Source organism: Psittacula echo, assembly GCF_963264785.1.
Source record: "Psittacula echo genome assembly, chromosome: 4".
In the NCBI taxonomy this organism is placed as follows: Eukaryota; Metazoa; Chordata; class Aves; order Psittaciformes; family Psittacidae; genus Psittacula; species Psittacula echo.
The window spans coordinates 37,983,936-37,991,051 of NC_137738.1; positions in this window are offsets into that span (position 1 = coordinate 37,983,936).

A 7,116-nucleotide genomic window follows, 5' to 3' on the forward strand; every position below is an offset into this window, starting at 1 on the left:
CGACTACTTAATTTGGTGTGTGTATGTTGCTGAGATCCATAGTGACCTGTTTCCACTGGAGCTCAAGTTGTCACACAGAGATGCCTTCCCATTAGCACAGCCCATCCCTCAAGGCAATGCCAACATGGAAGCCACAGCTGGCCCCAAAGTCACCAGCTGACCACTCTGCAGTTCCTTCTTCACCTGTTTTGAAGGAATAACAGAGTTTGGAGATCAGCCTAAAAATAGATCGGTCATGTTAACAAACAACATTACAATAGCCTTTGAAGTACAGTGGCACACACTGTAGAGTTAGTTATGCTTGTATTACACATGCATACTGCATTGTCTTGAACAGCTGTGAGCATTTCCATCTTCAAATGACATGATGTTTCTCAGTACTTTTTGCTCCTTACTGCATGAAAATATACAAGCTGTTTGAAACTTCTTGTGTTTTTTTCCCCCAAAGTGTTTTTAAGTTTACTGAAAGTTAGCACCTAGATCTAAACTGTCCCACTTATATTCCTTCTTGGTTTACTTGTAGACATTAAGTCATCTGTGCGCTTACACAGACACTGTTTTCTCAAGCTAAGATCATTATGGAAGGTTTACTGCTATATAAAATGTTGCCAAAAGCCTTTCCTATTCTGAGATAAACCTAAATAGAAAAGTTCATAGATTCATAGATAAATAACAGGCACTGATTTGGCCAAAATTTTAATAGTTTTTGAGTGTGTCACTGATGACCTCAAATTCCAGGCAAGTGGAATTATTTTCATAAATTATTAGAATTGGTATTTACTTGACAACAAATTCATGGTCGGGGAATCTTGCAGGGTAAATCCTGATCTGATCTCTCACTTCTCAGGTTCCTACCCATAAAACAATAAAATGGAGTGTTTAAAGATATATTTATATATGAATTATTGGAACTAGTTTGCATGGAACTTGTTCAATGCAAATTTCAAGCCCTCTTTTACTTCCTGCCAGCCAACCAACTATTCTTTGCAGCATGTAACAGCTCTTTAATAAACACATGTAGTAGAATAGCCTGTTCCAAATGCTCAAGAGCTTAATCTTGTTTAATAAAGTTCTTTACACTGCATAAATTTATGATTATTTTTAATTTATCACTGATTACAGCTATCCCAGTGGTTAAAATATTTTTAAGGTGGAAAATGGAAAGGGAATAGAGCTATTAAACTGGCATGATGGCCAGCCTGGATTGATAGGGCAGCACAGTGAAGTGCTTGATGAGCAGCAGTTATTAGATTTCCTTTGTAAGCATCCACATTTCTAATTACTTAAACTGAAAGCAACAATTAAGTACTGTATTTTCAGTTCTACTGTAAGTATGAATCTACAAATAAAGTAACTTTTTACCTCTGTGATCACTGATACTGTAAATATTTACTACCCTGACTGCATTAAGTGGCACACAAAATAAACTGTCCTTCAGCATTTCAAAAAGCTATCAGAGTGATAATCAATTGCTTCCACAATGGGAGCTTTTGAGAGTATGAGCCCAGACCTAGTGAACACTATTGCACAGTTCCTCCACACCAGGAACAGTTCATTAAGTGAGCTACTGACCATGCCTTTCAAGTATAACAGACCAGTCAATTTACTTTACTTTGGTTTTCTGAATTACCTCAACTATACACCCATTTCTTCCAAGCTACATAAACTCTATCGATATGTAATAATAAACAAGCTAAAATAATTCACAGGGCTTTCTTCAACTGTATTTTGAAGTGATTATGCACACAAGAGACATATTCACTATTTGCATGTTGATCTGCATGCTCCCTTAGCAACTACAGATACTAGTTTGTCTGTTCTACGATTCTACTGTGGGACAGAAGTAAACAGTCTGGCAAAGTTGTCAACCTTGATACCTCTAAAAAACCCCAAGTGTGCTGCCACGTGTGACCTGTAGAATCATCCATGGTACAGCATACCCAAGCCAAGCCTTGTAGGCAAGATAGCAATCGCTGCCCTATCCATGTTCATACACAATCACCATCTGAAAAAGAACACGTTCAGTGTTATTTTATTCCAGAAAGATCATATGCCAAACAAGCATAAGACTTACATCTTTTTAGACTTCATACTGCAAAAGCTGCACCCAACATTGTTTGCCTGCCAAAGTAACTGAGCTAAGGTGGCACATTCTGTTGGAACAACTAAATTAGATTTATCTTCCAATGCTTTTTCTTTAAATAATTTTAAGAAGACAGCACAAACCAGTGTTTGTATCATTCTGGTCTCCCTCTCTTTGTAGGAAAGTTAAATCAATCTGTCTTACCAAATAAGGTTCTCCAACATTTCTAAACACTAAACCTTAGAAGGCAGGTGTTTCTTTCATCTTTAAAAAGCATAAAATTGAAACCACTGAGTGTCAGTGCCTTCAATTACCAGTAAAATGATTCAAAGTGATTCTATCTCTAGCAAAAGCATTCAAATTTGGAAGCCTAAAGCTAAAACTTTAATTATTAGAGATAACAGATAAACTAGATAACAGATGAACCAACAGATAAACCCTCTATTGATTTTATCAGCGCATACAGTATTAAGTCCCTCTGGAAATACACCTTTCATTTTCTAGCCTTTTAAACCATCTATTTGGGTATTGGTGCAAGTTTGAACTTAAGGCTTTATGAAAACAAAACTAATTGCCCTTTATAAAGCTATTAAAAAACAATGGTCTTTCACATAGGTAATTTAGGCTAATACAACTGCAAATTAGGACTCTCACTGTGGACAGCCAATGGGATATTATTTTAGAATGTTCCAAGGAAAAGAATAGAAATTAAGAAAAAAGGAATATTGCAAAGAAACTGCTCACTGTCCAGACTATGTATACTTCAAGACAGGCTAATCATTCCTCTGCTGCTCTCAGCCATGTGCTTTGCAAAGCTCTCTGAATTCCACTGAAGTTCACATACAATCAGTTTGAATTTTAAAGGTCTAATTAAACTTCAGCTGCTGATTTGGATATTATACCTTCTCTTTTTTTTTTTTTTTAACATTGCAATTCTTCTCTGCCTTTCACAAATGCTTGCAAATACAACTTTTTCTGTCGGGACATGTAATCAACCAGAGAACTATAAAAGGGAAAGCTGCTGAATTGTTACTTGGCAGCTGAGCAGAGTGATGGATGAATTGCACGTTATCACCTAGAAGGACTTATTTCAGACTTGGAGAACTAGTACTCTGTTCAAGAACTGAGACATACTTTTATAACACTGAGACATTTTAAGCAGCAACCAGCATGACCTGGATTAGAACAATCTGAAAGTCACATGAAAGTCAACTGAATCTAGTAATTTTCCCTCAAATACCTCTTCTGTGTAAATTTAGTAAGAGTGTTACCTCATGCCAGAACATGAGTATGTACAGCACTTACTTCCCTGTAGCTAGCAAACTTCAGACTATTCTCCTGAGACCAAAAAAACTCAAAAACTCTGTAAAAGTTGTGTTTACATAACAAATCCAGCTGTCAGTTTTCACTGCAGTGCTCCTAAGTCATATAAACAAGTTGCTGGTAGTCCTTCCTAAGCAAACAAGTTCCAGTAAGGTTTCTGTCCATACTGCTAGAGAATGAGTGGGTTTGTATTGCTTTTATTACACTGTATTTATTAATACTTGTTTTGCTGTTGCACACCTTTGCTCAAACACTACTACCTGCATAAATTCAAAGAAGTAGAAAGCAACGTTAGATATATTGATCCAACTATGCAAGTAATTAACTCTACATGAATTTCACAGAATTACTGTACTCAGAGCTTTAGCATCTCGCTTCATTTCAATGGGATTACATCTATATGGTTCATAGGGAGCAATAAATAAATAGGGTTGGTTTTTTTTTCCTCACCCAAGCTGCATTATGGATGAGTCTCAGAACATTCACTTGAAGACTAACAGTAACTTTAAAGGTTGCTAATATCAGTATCAAAGTGGTTTTGGGGAAATAAAAAACCAACCACCAACCAAACAAAAAAAAAAACCAAAAACAACAAACCAACATTAGTTCTATTGTTAATCCCATTTACAGTGATGTAAAAAAAACCAAGACTAGCATTTAATGCCACAGAGGGAAACAGAAGTAGCAGTGAATCTGGTGAGAGACTGCATTTGGCAACGATGGGATCACTGACAGTGCAGACCAGATTTTGGCTCCTAGGGTACCATGTGGCAATTCCTCAATCAAATTACTTGTTGAATAGTGTATCATTAGCCAAGTTGTGGTGAATAACCAGATAAAGTCTCTCAATCTGCTCCAGCTGCAAAGTATAACACATCTGCTAACACTACCATGAAGTCTCAGCTGATTAATGGGTAACTCATTATAATGCAATAGCTTGCAATTATAAACTATGTAGTCAGGTGTGTCTAGAAGTTAACTGCCTTATCAAGCATGAGTCTCCAGATAATGATGTGCAGTTGCTAAGGTTTTCCCGGCTTTCTTTGGTCTCTCAGTTTAGTTTCAGCTTTAGTGCAACTCTAAACTTTTACCTCCATGGATACAAGTTGTTGCTCTAACCTGATACACTGCATCAAACTTTGAGGAAAAACATTCTCAATATGATCTTCATGCAAACATCAGGTACTTGGCTCAAGATCCAAAGTAGCACAGCATGCTTCAGTTGACCACTTGTAAACTCTTCCCTGCGCTCTTGTCAGGTCACCACAACTGCCAGGGAATATTCGACCACATTGTGTGCTGTTCTGAGGAACTAATTAACACTAAAGCTTTTCATTTAACTTCTGTCTTAGTAAGAGCAGCTCAAAGTTCAAACAGAATGCTCCAAACACCGGCTGTAATGTAAGTCTCTAACTACTTTAGTAGTACTTCTCAAGCCCACTGTTGCTGAGAATGTACCTGTGGTTAGAGCAAAGTTAAAGACCACTTAAAATTTATCTTGACTAATTGCGAAAGCATAAACTATTCCATAATCTCTGCCAAATTTGAAGATTTCTTACTGTTATTTCACCTATGGATGTTCTGTCCAGCCTTGTTTAACACATCTATATATGGTAACTATTTCAGACAGGTTTCTCTGTGTAAGACAGCAGTGGAATAATTTAACATCATTAATTCTATGATGAGAGAAAGGTGAAAGCAAGAAAGAACTCAGAAGCAGCTCTCAGTGATTATGATGTGAGAAACAGCAACTTACTATTGAATGTTCCTTTACTGCATGATTTGGAGACTGGATCTTCTACATATGAAATGACCTGACCATTCAGCTGTTACTCTGAACATCTGCATCTTGCTTCCTTGCTTTCTAGGGTTCATAAACCCTACCAAAATCTTTGTGTTTCATTCCAAAGCAGAAGGAAAATATAGATGAAAACCTGTTTTTTTTCCCTGAAAACAGAATTACAGCTTTCCAGTTGAATGATGTTGCTCAATGACATTAAACCACACAACCCGCTTTGTTATTAACACTGCAACCCTGATGACAGATCCAATTAAGGCTTCAACACGTACTCTGGATCAAAACCCCAAGTCAAAACTGTTCAACCACTTAAGAGGAATCAAGAAATTTGGCTATTAGAAGCAAATTTTTTTGCTATTATTGTTAATTATTAATGTGAGTGCATATGCATTCAATAATTTAAAACCAAGTACTTTTTAGTCTCAGCTAGGACCTTCATAACATGGTCAGGTCCTACTCTCTCACATAGCAGGGGTGGTGCCCACCTACCTTGCAGAGTCACAGGACCTCCTCATCTCATAGATGGTGCAAATCAACACAGTAGTCAGCCTCCCAAGCCCTTCTGTGTTCCTTCCAGCTTCCAAGCCCCATTGGAAATGGCATAAACATGCATATGGACAATACATCTCAAGGAGTCTTCCAGTGACTACAGTAGAGTCCTTTTTCCATACACATTTCTCCTTTTGATTGCAGATGACCACACCTGAGAAACAAGTCACCACAGTCTCATCAGTTTGCAAGGGAGTCTCTGTTCCAGTACCTGGAGTACCTCATCCTCTTGCTTTTTCACTGACCTTGGTGTCTGCAGAGCTGTTGCTCTTATTTTTGTCACTCTTCTCTCACAGCTGCAGCACATTGTTATTTACCCTTCCTTAAATACATTTTCAGAGGCATCACCAGCTTCATTGATGGGTTTAGCTTCAGCCAGTAGTGGGTCCATTGCAGAGTCATCTAGAACCAACTGTGTTTAGCATGGGGCAGCCTCTAGTCTCTTCTCACAGAGGTTCCCACTCCTAACCTCCACCTCTCTTTGGCGAGCTTCCCATTCTTAGACCACAACCAATAACCAAGGATCACATGGACTGTATCATACCTAAGCACTGAAGAGAAACTTTTCAATTTAACCAAAGTAAACCAAGCTACTAGTCTCCATTTAATAATTTTGGCGAAGAACAGGCATACTTAACTCTTTCAACATGAGCTCAGCTGCCATGACTCACTCTCCAGAGGAGCTGAGCTCAGAGAGAAGTACCCACAGAAGAACTCATGGATTAAATTAAGGAGCAGGACTTGAGGAAGTTCTACAGATAAGGCAGAGGTTTTTTGCCTCAGCCAGAATAAGAACATTTTTTTTTTTTTGTTACAATCTGCCTCTTTCTTTATCACTTTGAAAAAAGAGACTTCCTTCAGGTATCCTAATCAGATGATCAGAAACAGATTTAATGATCCAGAGATCTGCCCCCACCTTGGATAGAAAAGATAATGGTTTCAATACTGGCTAACATTAGCTTGTGATACCCATCCGGCACACATTCCAAATTACCTGAAATGTGAACACTCAAGTATCCTACTTGATAAGTTAATGTTATGGCACCATTAATTCCAGAACATCCTATTCACCTGCATATGAACAAAAAACGTGCACAGTAAGATACCACACAAAATTAGTCTTCCTTAGAAGTAAGCCACCTTGCTTACGCAACAACTCATCCCTCACTCTTGAGATATGCAATGATGTGAAACTCCAGATGGCTGATGCTCATGAACAACTGCCACAGTTCATAACAGTCATATTTTACCTTAACCAAGGTTCAAAACTCTATAAGCAGCACGTTATTTCCTGTCTGCTGCAAAGGCCTCTGGAATGACAGGTGGAACACAACTATATAATTACAATACTAAAGAGTACACA